Source organism: Nipponia nippon, unplaced genomic scaffold (genome assembly GCF_047370975.1).
Source record: "Nipponia nippon isolate SJK-2023a ecotype South Korea unplaced genomic scaffold, ASM4737097v1 scaffold_4, whole genome shotgun sequence".
NCBI classification, from domain to species: domain Eukaryota; kingdom Metazoa; phylum Chordata; class Aves; order Pelecaniformes; family Threskiornithidae; genus Nipponia; species Nipponia nippon.
In genome coordinates, this window is record NW_028262358.1 from 76,743,968 (window position 1) to 76,756,019 (window position 12,052).

General features: G+C 47.6%; 1 protein-coding gene across 2 annotated transcripts in view; it reads right to left on the minus strand.

Moving 5' to 3' along the window:
- Positions 1-4,161: 4,161 nt before the first annotated feature.
- Positions 4,162-12,052, minus strand: part of SOBP (sine oculis binding protein homolog) — a 115,120-nt gene continuing 107,229 nt past the window's right edge. For both annotated transcript variants that reach the window (XM_087776198.1, XM_087776197.1), the window contains one exon: positions 4,162-6,088. The gene's annotated coding sequence lies outside the window, so the exon portion shown is untranslated. The remainder of the gene's footprint in view (positions 6,089-12,052) is intronic.

The following is a 12,052-nucleotide window of genomic DNA, read 5'->3' on the forward strand; positions in this document are numbered from 1 at the left end:
GGGCTGGCACCCGTCCTCGCCGACCCGTTTGTGTCAGCTCCTCTACCTGACCCTGCCTGTAAATCATCTCACCGGACCTCTCTCTCGCGGGTGGGCAGCAGTCAGCTTTCCCCAGCATCCAGCTGCGCTTCAGCGCCTGGGCGCCTGCTTAGGCTTAGGCTTAGGCTTAAAAAGATACCTGCATGCTAAATAGCGGGCTGCTCTCGAGTTGTGTCCTCCCCCCACCCCGAACATTATGTTTCACGTATGTGGTAATGCCTGTCATGCCAAAGACCGTGGTAGCAACTGGGAGGCAATAAATCAGTCTCCCTTGGTAAGAATTGAAAACCACTTCTCCTGAGGTACTCCAGAAGGAGAGGGCGGGTAATGCGAAGGCCCGGCATCACACAGCAAATGTGGGGCAGAGCCGCTGGCGCGATCCTGCCAACCTGGCACGCTCCCATGCTCTGAAGCCAAGCAGGTGACGCCACCAGCGCTGCGGCCCCCGGGACCTCTGCAGCCGCCCGCCCTCCTTTGCTTTGTAGATGGGCTCTGTAATGGGTCAGTATTTACTGCAGCAACTCTGAAGCCATTTTGGGAGCAGAAGCAGGCGCCCTTGTTCCAGGAGAGAACCTCAAGCGCTAACTCGAGGGCTGTGCTCCCTCTTCCTGGCCCTGCGGATGTCGGATTCCCATCTCTTCCAGAAGTGAAGAGCACTTCTTCTGCCTTTCTTGGAATAGCTCGTGTCCCGGTGGGCAGGCCAGGAAAGATTATATCTCATCAATCCTGGCCTGGGACACGGGAAGGGATGAGAGCCTCTCTCAACACCTTGTTTTGTGTGGGCCTGTGTGGGGTTGATTCCTTCAGCTGGAGAAGGGGAGTGAACCTGATCTCCCGGCCCCTGGGCAAGCCCCCTAACCACAATGCTTTTCTGGAAAAGAAGGCAGTGTTACTTCTTCCTCAAGCCTTTTTATTTTACTAAATCTGTGCAGCAAGGTCCTTCAGAGAAAAAGTAGCCCTGCTGAGGGGTGGGAATCGCAACACATCTCTGTCCTCAGCTATCTTACCGGCTAATAGTAACGAAGCTTTCCTCCCCAGTTCGGGCAGCATCCCACCTGCAGCGCGGGCTGCCGGGATGCCAAGGAGCCTCACGCAGGAGGCGCAGGCGAGGCTGCCCCTTCTCCTGTGACAGCCAGGTGCCTGGGAATTCGATGTAAGGACACACAACTTTTAGATGTTTGCATCATTTGTAAGGAAAGGTCCTGGTGAGTGCACCTGGCTGCCTCTCTGTGTCTTGCATGTCCTTGGAAAACTATTTCAGTAGAGCAGTGGGTGAAGTGGCTGGGACACTCACCTGCTCCAGTAGATAGGTGATGCTTTAGGCACCAGGGAACATCTTCGAGAAAAGAGGCTGTCAGCGTCCTAAGTTACTCTTTTTTTTTTGCCTCGTGGCTGGGTCAGTTCCCCACAGCGTCACAGAAGTTCAAGTCCCAACAGGTCTTGACTGGCCAACGTGACAGGCTGAGGAGCACCCCTGTGGCAGAGATCCTGTCGCCCTCGGAGGTGCTGCAGCACCCTGCAGCCAGCATCCATGGCACCTCCAAGGGGCTGCGCTCCCACCGTCGCTGGAAGAAAACAGCCAGGAGTTGCTGTTCAGCTGTATTTTTCACAGCTCTGTGTGTTTTGCTGGTGCATCCTGTGCATTGTGGAAAATATTCTAGGGGTGCTCAAGGTAGCATTGCGTTTCTTTGCCCAGCACCACATAAATGACAAGGAAAATGTGTGCAAGCCTATGTAAACCTGTTCTCCCCATTTCAAGACATTTGAGCAGTTATGTTTACTATGAAGCAGGTTCAGGGTTCAGCTCAATTCCCGACTCTCTCTCCCTCTGCTGCACGCATGCCTGTGGATACTGCCCAAGTACCACCTTCCCGTACTCACAGATCCCAAACATCAAGCCAGCTTTGGGTGGGAGTGGAAGGCAAAGCAACTCAAAGGGCTGTTTCTTATTCGGAGTTATAACTCTGTAAACTCAGAGCAATTCCAGGGGAATCAACCTGTACCAGCACCAGCAAATGTGTTCTTGGTTTGAGCATAGAATGTTTGTCATAGTTGTTATTAAATGATGCCTTTACATATTCCAGGCCTATTTTTAAAACAAAGGCAATGAAGTTAGGGCATCCAGTTCTATATATGGACACTCCAAATGGCACTGAAATGCCTCATGCATGTGTTTGGCTGAGTGTTGATTTGGGTGTCCAAATATGGACCTCAGAACGGGATATCTCACTTGGATAAGCATCCTTGTAAATTTGGCGCGCAGCGCTTATTTGAACAAAGCAAATTTATTTCTATCATTTAGCATAGAAAAAGCACAAAATGTTTTCATTTTGAGGGACCTTCTTATTCACGGAATTGGGCCACTCAAATACTGCCGTGTGTAGTAGTTCTGAAAAAAAAATGAAGCCCTCAAAACCATCGAAGAAAGCACAGGAGGTAATTAATGCAGAGTGTTTGCAGCACGCAGACCCCCTCTTATCACAAGGGCAAAATTCTCGCTGACAGCAAGAATTCAGTGCCAGCAGAAGGACCCGTGTGGCTCGATCACAGCAAACTCCCCCCCTGCCCCGGCAGTGCGAAGGGATGCACACTGGGCCGGCTGCTTAGAGACCTGAGGCAAAGCTGCCCCTCTCTGCTCGCAAAGACAGCCTCTGCATCTCAAAACTGCACGTGTGCAAGAGCTGGAGTGGTTGCTGTTGCACGCAGGAACCTTCCCCTGTACCTCCCAGTGCATCAGGATTTCCTTTGTCTGGCTCCTTGATGGTGCGTTCCCCAGGAAAGAGCTTGGCTTGACTATTAGGTCTCAGTGCGTAATAAATAATGTCGGCAGTGTAAGCCTTTGCTGGGTTCCCGTTAATTGCAAAGGACCTTTGTACATCCTTTGTGTAATTCCACTCATTTTGTTGGCATCGTACAAGGGATGGATTTGGCCTCAGAAATAAAGCAGGTTTCTTTTGCATAATGTATCGTACCATTTGGTCTACATTTTGCTGAAGGTTTATGTGTACTTGGAGATTTCTCCCCAGATATGCAGCTGTAGATATTTTTAAAATAGCAAACAATGAACTGATTCAACTGTCCAAAACATCTGAATTTTGGGGTAAGTTGTTAAGAAAGCGTAAGGTGGGCAAATTTTCAGGAAAGCTAAGGTAAGTTTGTGATCATTGGAAATGCACGAAGCCAGCTCCAGCCCAGATCGCTTTCCCTACCTCTGCTGTCCTGATGATTTTTGACAAGCTGATTCCATTTCTGGAAAAAGCAGTTCACGAGAGAGAAAGATTTCTCTAAAGAGTCTGTTGTTTTTCAGAAGAGTGAAAATGTGTGCTAACAATTCTGGACCACTGACAAAAGCAAAATCAATACACACGGCCTTCATTTTACAGCCAAGTTCAGATGAATAAATAGAGATGCAGCAAGCTGTTTACTAGGGAGACAAGCTTTGCTCTACGTGCCCCTCCAAGCAGGCATGCTTATGCTGTTGTCGTTTGCCTTACATGGCTGGTTAATGAAGTCAGTCAACAAGTCACAGAGCTCACCGGACATTTCAAACCCCTCCATCAGCAGCGCTGGCTGTGCTGGCCAAGAGCTGGGAAGCAAACGCTATTGCGTGAGGTAGCTCAGGGCCTGCAAATACATTGCTGTTGCGGTATTTTGGGGTCATTTGGGAGGAATTTGGTGCTTTGAAGAACCGAGGCTTGATTTCAGGGGGAGTTCATGCATAGAAAAACCCTGTCCTTACAAAAGGCCAGGCAGAACACACTCGGTACACAGCCCCAAATGCAGCATGAGCAAACTGCACTTGCACGGATCCCCTTGAAATGAATGAAGCTGCAGCCAGCGCATCCATCCAGGGCTCTTCTCTAAGATCAGGACCTAACTCTGCACTGTGCTAACTGCAGGGTTTTTTTCCCCCCACGCCTTGAACACTGCAGAAACTGAGAGGTGACGAGGGAGGAGTGAAAATGGAAGGGACATAGATACCGCCTCCAAGAACACTTACACATATTTTGCTGAGACTTCAGACTGAGTTTTGTTTGATCTGTGACCAGGCAGGTGGAGGAATGAATAACCGCATGCACAAAAAGGAAAAAAAAAAATAAAACAACAGCACATTTAAGTGCATTTTTTTTTTCTTGGAGATTTATTTTGTTTTAATAAATCTGACACCAGTCGGGGAGAGAGAAAAGCGTTGCAAGCCCAAAAGGAAAGCAGAGCACACTGAGGGCGCTGCAGATTCTTGCTCTCTTGAAGATGTTGCATCAGTATCTCTTTGAGCTCTCTCCCTAGACTCAGGAGTTGTTGGATTTCCCCCTCTTTTTTGTTTTTTTGTCATTTTTTTGTTTTTTTTTTTAAAAAGCGAGCTTACTCGCCCGGTGTGTTTTCCAAGCTTTCACAGCTCTAATAAATAAGGAGCACCTGTAAAACAGTAGCTTGACTTAAGTGAATCTGTACAAAGGAAAATATAGAAATACAGTATATACATAGTGCTCATAGTGCACCATCACTACAAGGCTCTGGTTCAACTGACTCTGCTCCCTTGCTCCCAACACCGCTGACACCGTCAGAGACACTGCTCCTGCAAACGGCTCCTCACTTCCCCGCAGCAGCCTTATAGAAAAGGTGTACTCTGAACACTCGAGAGTGAACAATTGCTTTATTCGAGTTAGTAAACAGTTACACTGAATCACAAGGTGATCTGATTTTTTTTAAGTTTTTTGTTTGTTTTTGATTTTTTTGTGTTTTTTTTCTGGGTTTTTTTGTTGTTTTTTTCTTTTCTTTTTTTTTTTTTTTTGTTTTTGTCAGAATGGGATACTCCACGACTCTCTTACCAATTCAGTGCCAGTATAACATGCTCTAGTGTACTTTTGGACTCTTGGCTACAACTGTACAAGTGCACACAAGTAAATTCTACCCTGTTATCCTCCACCCACTGATTGAGGATCGAATTGCACATTTCTCTTAACCATGACAGGAGAAAGCAAACAGTGAAACAGAATCATGGGGGATCTTTCTCACTTTACCCTTGTTTTCATTGGTTTGTCCATACCATTCTAATTATCATGAAAGGGCTATGCATATGGAGAGATTGTCTCACTGCCTTCCTGGATCACTGAAAACCATCAGGGTTGAAATTTCATCCAAGTCTTTCGTGACGCCCAGCAAATATTCCCCTCAGATTATTTTACACCTTGAGGGAATTTTGGTCTTTAGTTCAACACTCTTGCTCTGTTCCCAAATGGGGCGCTATTTAGGGGAATTTAAAGAGAAAGCTGAGAAGAATAAACATTTACTGAGTTCTCTTGGCATTCAGTCTCTGAAAAACCACAGTATAAACTATTCATGCTGCTTCTTACATCTGTCAAATCAAAAATTAAAAGCCATAAAAGTGTAACACTGAAAATATGGCATTAGAAAGGATAAAGGTGGCCTTTGTAAAAATAACAAGGAAAGTATATTAGCCAATAAAATATTCTAACTCTTCATTTAAAAGTGCATCATGGGTAGGACAGAGATGACTCTGAAGTGTTGCTACTCCAGTATTACCCCTTTCCCCCATCAAAACTTGAATAGGTCCAAAACCATACAATGCAAATCACGATTCTTAGTGTAGCAGCAAAACCACAGCAGTTTTTCGAAGGAAAAAAAAAAAATAAAAAAAAAAAATCCGTATCATTGTCCAGTCTCAAATATCTGAACTTTGAAGTCAGAGAGGGAAAAGTACCTATGTTGGTCCGTGTGGTTTTTGAAACCAGGGTGAAAAATCCCCCCCAGCAAGAAACCAAGAGGAAAAAGCGTTCCTTGGAGGAGAAGAGGGGTGGTCGCAGGAATGCTGAGCACACTGTGTGGGTCCATGATGTGCTGTCTTCTGGGTCAAAGGCACCCGTGGGACCGAGGCTTCCTCGGAGGGGCTTTGTGACGGGAAGCTGCTTTCTTTGCTGGACTTTCAGCCAGAGGGGGTGGTGAGCGGACCAGCTGGTGTCATTCGGTGGAGTGACGTGGTTTGCTCTGCTCCCTTTCTCCATGCAAGGTACCCTGCCGGCGACCGTTCCTGCAAAGCAGACAAGCAGAGGTGGTCAGGGCAAGCAGCGGGAGACTCATCGCAGGTGGGCTGGGCACCGCCTGAGCTTGCACGCAGCCTCACGCTGGGCGGGCAGCCGGGCAGAGAGACAAGTCCACTGCTTTGGCCTCGGCTGCCCCTCGTGCTGCGAGGGCTGTCGGTACCCGCAGCCTCTGAGGTTGCTGGAAAGGAAGATGGAGGAATTCCTGTAATAAAAAGCTGGAAACCGATATAATAATAGTTTATTCTCTGGGTTTCATAGAGCGCCTTTCATCCTACAAGAGCACGGGTGAATAATGATACTTTGCAATTATACAGTACACTTCACCCCTTGATCTCAGTGTGCTTTACAGAGCTGGGATGTACCACTCTCTGCATGGCACAGGTGGGAAAGTGGAGCCAGAGAAGGAGAAGCATTTGGACCAGGACCGCCAAGCACCTGAGATGGGGATAGATGGGGAACACCACACATGCCAGGGCTCCCCAGAGACACAAGGCTCATTGGTCTGACAGAGAAACTGGGATGGTACCCAAAGACAGCTCCACTCTCACGTAAATATGCATCTCCCACTAACAGAGCTAACTCTGTAGGTACTATCTGTGCTATGCATGCAAGCTGAAGATGCCCCTCTTGGCCTTTCCCCAAATCCGTAGTCATAAAAATGACAGATGTATGCTCAACACAGCAAAACGCAGCTGCAGTGAGGGAGGCTGGGCTGGAGTTCCCCACAACCTCCTCAGTCCTCTCTTGCGAGAGGTCTGCAACCAGTCTTGTACCACCACCACAGCAGCTACAGAGCCAGGGGGTCACAACCAGCAGAGCATGGTGATGGACACTGAGTAGCATGGCAAACAGAATTCAAATAAAGGCATTTTAGGACCCAAAGTAGAACTAAGCATTACTCTTACTAAGGTAAACTGCTACCAAGATCTAATATTTTCAGCGTTGAACGCATACATTTCCATGGACCATGTATGAGATGAGAACCAAACCCTCCAGATCCCGCTAGAGCAGATCACAGAATTAGGCAAAGAATTTAACTTTCCAGTTGTTCCCTTTTTCTATCCTGGTCCTCATTTCCAGGTCCATTTTTCTCCTGTTACCTGACCAGATGTACTGACTGCTTTTGTTTTCTTTCTTTTCTCATTTTTTAGGACACAAAAAAGGAATGCATCCCACAGGACTTATTCAGACAACCCCTTCTGAAGCCCACTGGTGCTTTGACTGCCTGAACAACACTGGAGCAAACACAGCTTTATTGATTGGAGGCCTTCAGAAAGTTGCATGATACCTCCCCTGAAATAAGGTGAGCTTTGCCAGTGGTGAAGGCCAAGGTCACGAAAATCTTTGGAATCGCAATTTTGAAAACCTGAATCACCTTCTCATCAATCTAATGCAAGTAACAACATTCCAGTGGTTATAAGCTCCTGATGCCTTAGTTTATCTAGGCGCTACTGGGTGATACACCATGGCCTCATGTGCTTCTACTTCCCTTGTCAGTCAACCATGTAGACTGCCTAGCAGGGACTGTCCTCTCACTCTACACAGCATGCTTTGGACTCTGTCTCCTTGCATGGGATCTGCTGTCCCCTAAAGATTTGGACTGAAACTCAAAAGTACTTATCGGCCTTAATTTTGGTGCTGGGTCATTTTTCTTCTCAGTCTGCTCCACGATCTCCCCTTCACACTGGCTCCTCTGCGTTCCCTCTCGTCACTGTGCTTGTATCCCCCTGCCAAACCTCCACCCTTCTCAAAGCAGAGACTGGAAGGCACATTGAATATGCTGACCAACATAAAAAGTCCCAGAGCATGGAGACCACTATATCTAGGTTAAGGAGTAACATTTGGGCTTTCAGGCAACGTGCCCAGCAGGATGAGCAGCTTTGTGTGTACAGAGAGCTGTGGACAAGAACTAGACTGAGAACTGGGATGTATCCACTTACTAAGTACTCCCCATAAAGTACACAACTGCTTTCTGTCACTTTTTGGCCTGAAATCTTGCTCTGAGATTAACTAAAAAGGGAAGCAGAGAAAACAAAATGTGTAACGTCTGTATGAAACTTCATTCTGCACTTCAGGTATTTTGCCTGCTCCTTTCTTTCCATACATCAATGGAAATGAATTTCCATCCCTCACTAATCAGTCTCAAATGGCATGGCATAGCACAGACTGATAAGTGATTTGGAGGGAGGGCATAAAGAAGTTCCCTTGCTCTTGATGCTTTCTGCCTGGAGCAGTCAGCTAGCTTTGTAAGTCCTGTCTATTTTCCCCTACTGCAGATAGACTCAATGTCACAGACTGCAGATTGGAGAGAAGGACCTTCCCTGTTGATTGGCTCATATGGCAGTCATTGCGTTTGATGAATGCATCTTTGTAGCGATCAAGTGACAGAATAAAAATCCATATCAGGCATAGCATGCAATGTTTTATGAAGAAATGAGAACACACTAGTCATCACCACTTCACAGTTAGACGTTATCCACCTCGTGCCAACACCAGCGTGCATGACCAGCACAATAAAGTCAGCTATTTATATCTCCCCCAAAAAGCAAATTACTTTTTAGGGGAGTGACATATGCTCCTCACCCCAGCTGAACTTGCCCTCAACACACATCAAATATTGCTGATCAGATAGAAAAATTGCGTCAGCCGCAAAAGAAGAATTTTTATAAGCATAAAGCCACGGAGTTGAGCTTATGTGAGTTGCACTGAGGTGAGCACACTGGGTTTTGCCTGCTTTCCAAAGCTAAGCAGGTCTGGGCTGATCCTGGGAGGGAAGACCACCTAGAAGTCAGAGGCAGGCTGTAGTTCCAGCACCAGGAGGCAGCACGGAAAAGATGACAGAAAGAGAACAAGTAGGAAGGCTCATTTCTGCCCCACTGTCAATGCAGGGGGGCAAAAGGAGAATAACTCAACTGGAGGATGACCCAGCTCAGGCAGATGACTTGGAGGTTCACCTGTGCGGGCTCAGATAGCGACGCAGTGCTCCTCCGAACAGTAGGTGAGAGCCACACTGACGTCCTGTACGGCTGTTAGTCGTAACCTGAGCAATGGGCAGCTATGAAACAGGCTGCACCAATGCAGAGCCTCCTCTTTGGTTTATTCCCTGACACGTGAGGAATTAAATCCTTGCTCAAAACAACACAAGAGTTAAAGCTTGGCAGGACAGTTTGGCAACTAGGGCAAAGCCTCCCCAGCAAGCTTCCCTCCTCCCTTTCTGCAGCTAGCCAGCTCTTTCCAGGGGCTGCTGCAGACCTACAGCCCTTGGTCCTGCGCAGACCCTGGGACCGCTGTGGTGGGAAGCTTGGCCCTGCTTGGTGCAGCCAATTGCTCTAAGTGCTCCTTGCTCCACTCCCCCTTCATGCCTCCACGCTGAGGAGCTCCGTAGCTCAGCTGTGAAGGCATTTCCTTCTCCTGCTCCCCCATATCCAAGCACTGATCCCTGCATGCCCGCTCCCAGTGCTGTCCCATGAGCCGAGTGTTGCCACGCTGGCAGCACACTCCTGCTGGCAGTGACAGCCACCAGAAATAGCTGCTTCTACCCAGTGCCCTCCCCAGTCGTGTCCTACCTCCTCAGAGGGGCCATGTCATTGACATGGCTTTGGACACACGCATGCATGCAGACACACACGGTTTTTTCCATGGTTGCTTCCCCCTCATTCTGCACTCCATTGAGCATTTCTGTCTCCAGATTCACATCATATTGTTCAGAAGAAAATTAGAGACTGGGTGGGGAGGGCTGGGGCAACCGTTGATGTGGGCTGGCAGGGCAGAGTTTCCATCATTTAGCACAGCACTTAATTCACCCGGACAATGAATGCTGATGTGCTAAAAGAGGCCTAGTTCATCTGGGACAAGCATGGCCCTAGAGTAAAGGCACTGCAATTATTTTCTCAGGGAAACTGCTCTGAAGATAAACCACAAGAGTGCAGCTAAAGTCAGCATGGGAGCAAGCTCAGCCCTGGAAACACTCTGGAATCATCTGTTACTTGTAATAGTTCTGTAATTTGTTTTATTTTTTTTCTTAGCAATTCTTAAAGCAGTTCAAGCTTCTTCATTAAAACCTTTCCCTTTGAATACTTGATGATTTATCTTTCCATGAGCTAACTGAAGGGATGCCACATTGCAAGAGTCAGGGGAGGCCTTTAGCACGAATGGGATAACAAGCAGGGTCCTTAAGCACCATCCCTTTATTTTGAAGGTGGTGTTTTCCTTCTGTTCTGGTCTTGTAAGCTATGGATCCTTCTCAACTTTGGGTCAGATAGGCAACTCAGGCTCTCCCGCCTACTGAAATGCGAGCTGTAATCTGAGCAGACATTGTGACTTCAAGGAATGCATTGGGGAAGAGGCTTGGGAATTGCCCTCCTTTTATGCCTAGGCAGAAGAAGTGGTAGGGACAGCTTAGTCACCCCCAGCTCTGTGATTGAATTGTTGCAGGGATGCACCAGAGGCCGTGCTTGCAATCATATCCAGCCGCCTTGTAGTCAGGGAAGGACCTTGAAGTAAAAACATGAACTGGAAAACAGAAGATCTGTTGTGTGCTGACTCCTGCTTCCCTGCATCTATTCCTAGAAAAGCCTTTGGGGAAATTTCACCAGTTTACATCTACATTCAGCCCCTTGCTGGTACATTTAGTACTGTCTCTCACTAAACTCATTCAATGTATGTTAAATCGCACCCTGAAACTAGCTAGTGAAGTTAGGAACAGGGATGTATGTCACCATGCCCTTGTTACGTAGCAAGGAAATGGAGGAAATACAGTTCCAGGCTCTCCTTCGTGCTCCTGCGTGGCCCAAGGGAAAATCGTCTCTTAAAAAGAGGCAGCAAAGGAATCATCACTGTGGAAGAGACCCTGAGAGCCACCAAGAATATGTGGGCTCCACACTCCTGTATTTACCAGGCAGCCAGTTCACTGAAGAGAAATGAGGCAGAAAGGAAGCCCTCTACACCATTCAAATCTGGTGATGATTGTTCAAAATGCAGCTATCTAGCAGCAGAGTTTGTTCCAGCCCCAGGCTCCACAGCATAAGGCAAAGGGAAAAGTAGTTTCTTCCCTCCATTATATACTTCATAAAGACAGTGCTCCCCCCAAAATAGGAGTACGGTCTTGGCCTGGGTAAGCATGCAGCTCTTCTTCATAGCCAGTGGAAACAGGATTCCCTAAGTTCAGCAGAGAGCAGCCACATACTTGGGGAGAATGGCCTGGGCTGCTGTAAATCCTCCCCTGTACCACAAAGCAGCAATGCAACTTCACCGTGCAACTTGCTCTGCGCAGACCCAGGGGACACGGCACCACCCTTCAGGTTTGGCTTCTCCTGGGCAAAACAGCTGCCACCAGGAAGCCATGCCACAGCATTTTAAATTTCCATTTCCTCATGTTACCATCACTGTCAAGGTTTTTGTGAAAGCAGCTCCCCACCAAATCGCACTGCTTTCTCCTTTTCTCTCCTTCTGGTAACGGAAGAGGAGAGTCAGGGGCTCACGAACTTTAACCCAGGGAGACCAGTGTCCTCATTCTCCTTCCCATGCCCAGGGGTGCTCCAGAGCAGGCACTGCATTAGGTGCTCTGAAACACATCTGGGAAGAGCCTCTCTATCCACCAGCCATGGAGGGAGGCAAAGGAGACCAGTCTTGGTAGGCTAAGATGAACATTTGTGCCCAGTTCCCCAGATTTCAGCATCGGTGCTGCTGTCAGGTTTCTCTGCCATTGTCGTCCTTCCTTCCCCACCTATACCACTTTCTCCCCAGAAGCTCTCTAAATATTCACTTGATATAATTTTTCACCACTTCAAAGAAGTTTCTCATGGTTTAACCTTTTATAGAACAATTGCTCAGCAGGTTCATGAAATTCTCCTTCACTTTCAATCTGAACTAAAGACAAAACCAACGTCAACCAGGCCCTCCTGCCCAGCCCCATGGCACCATCTTTCTCCAGGCTTTCACTGACAGAGAGT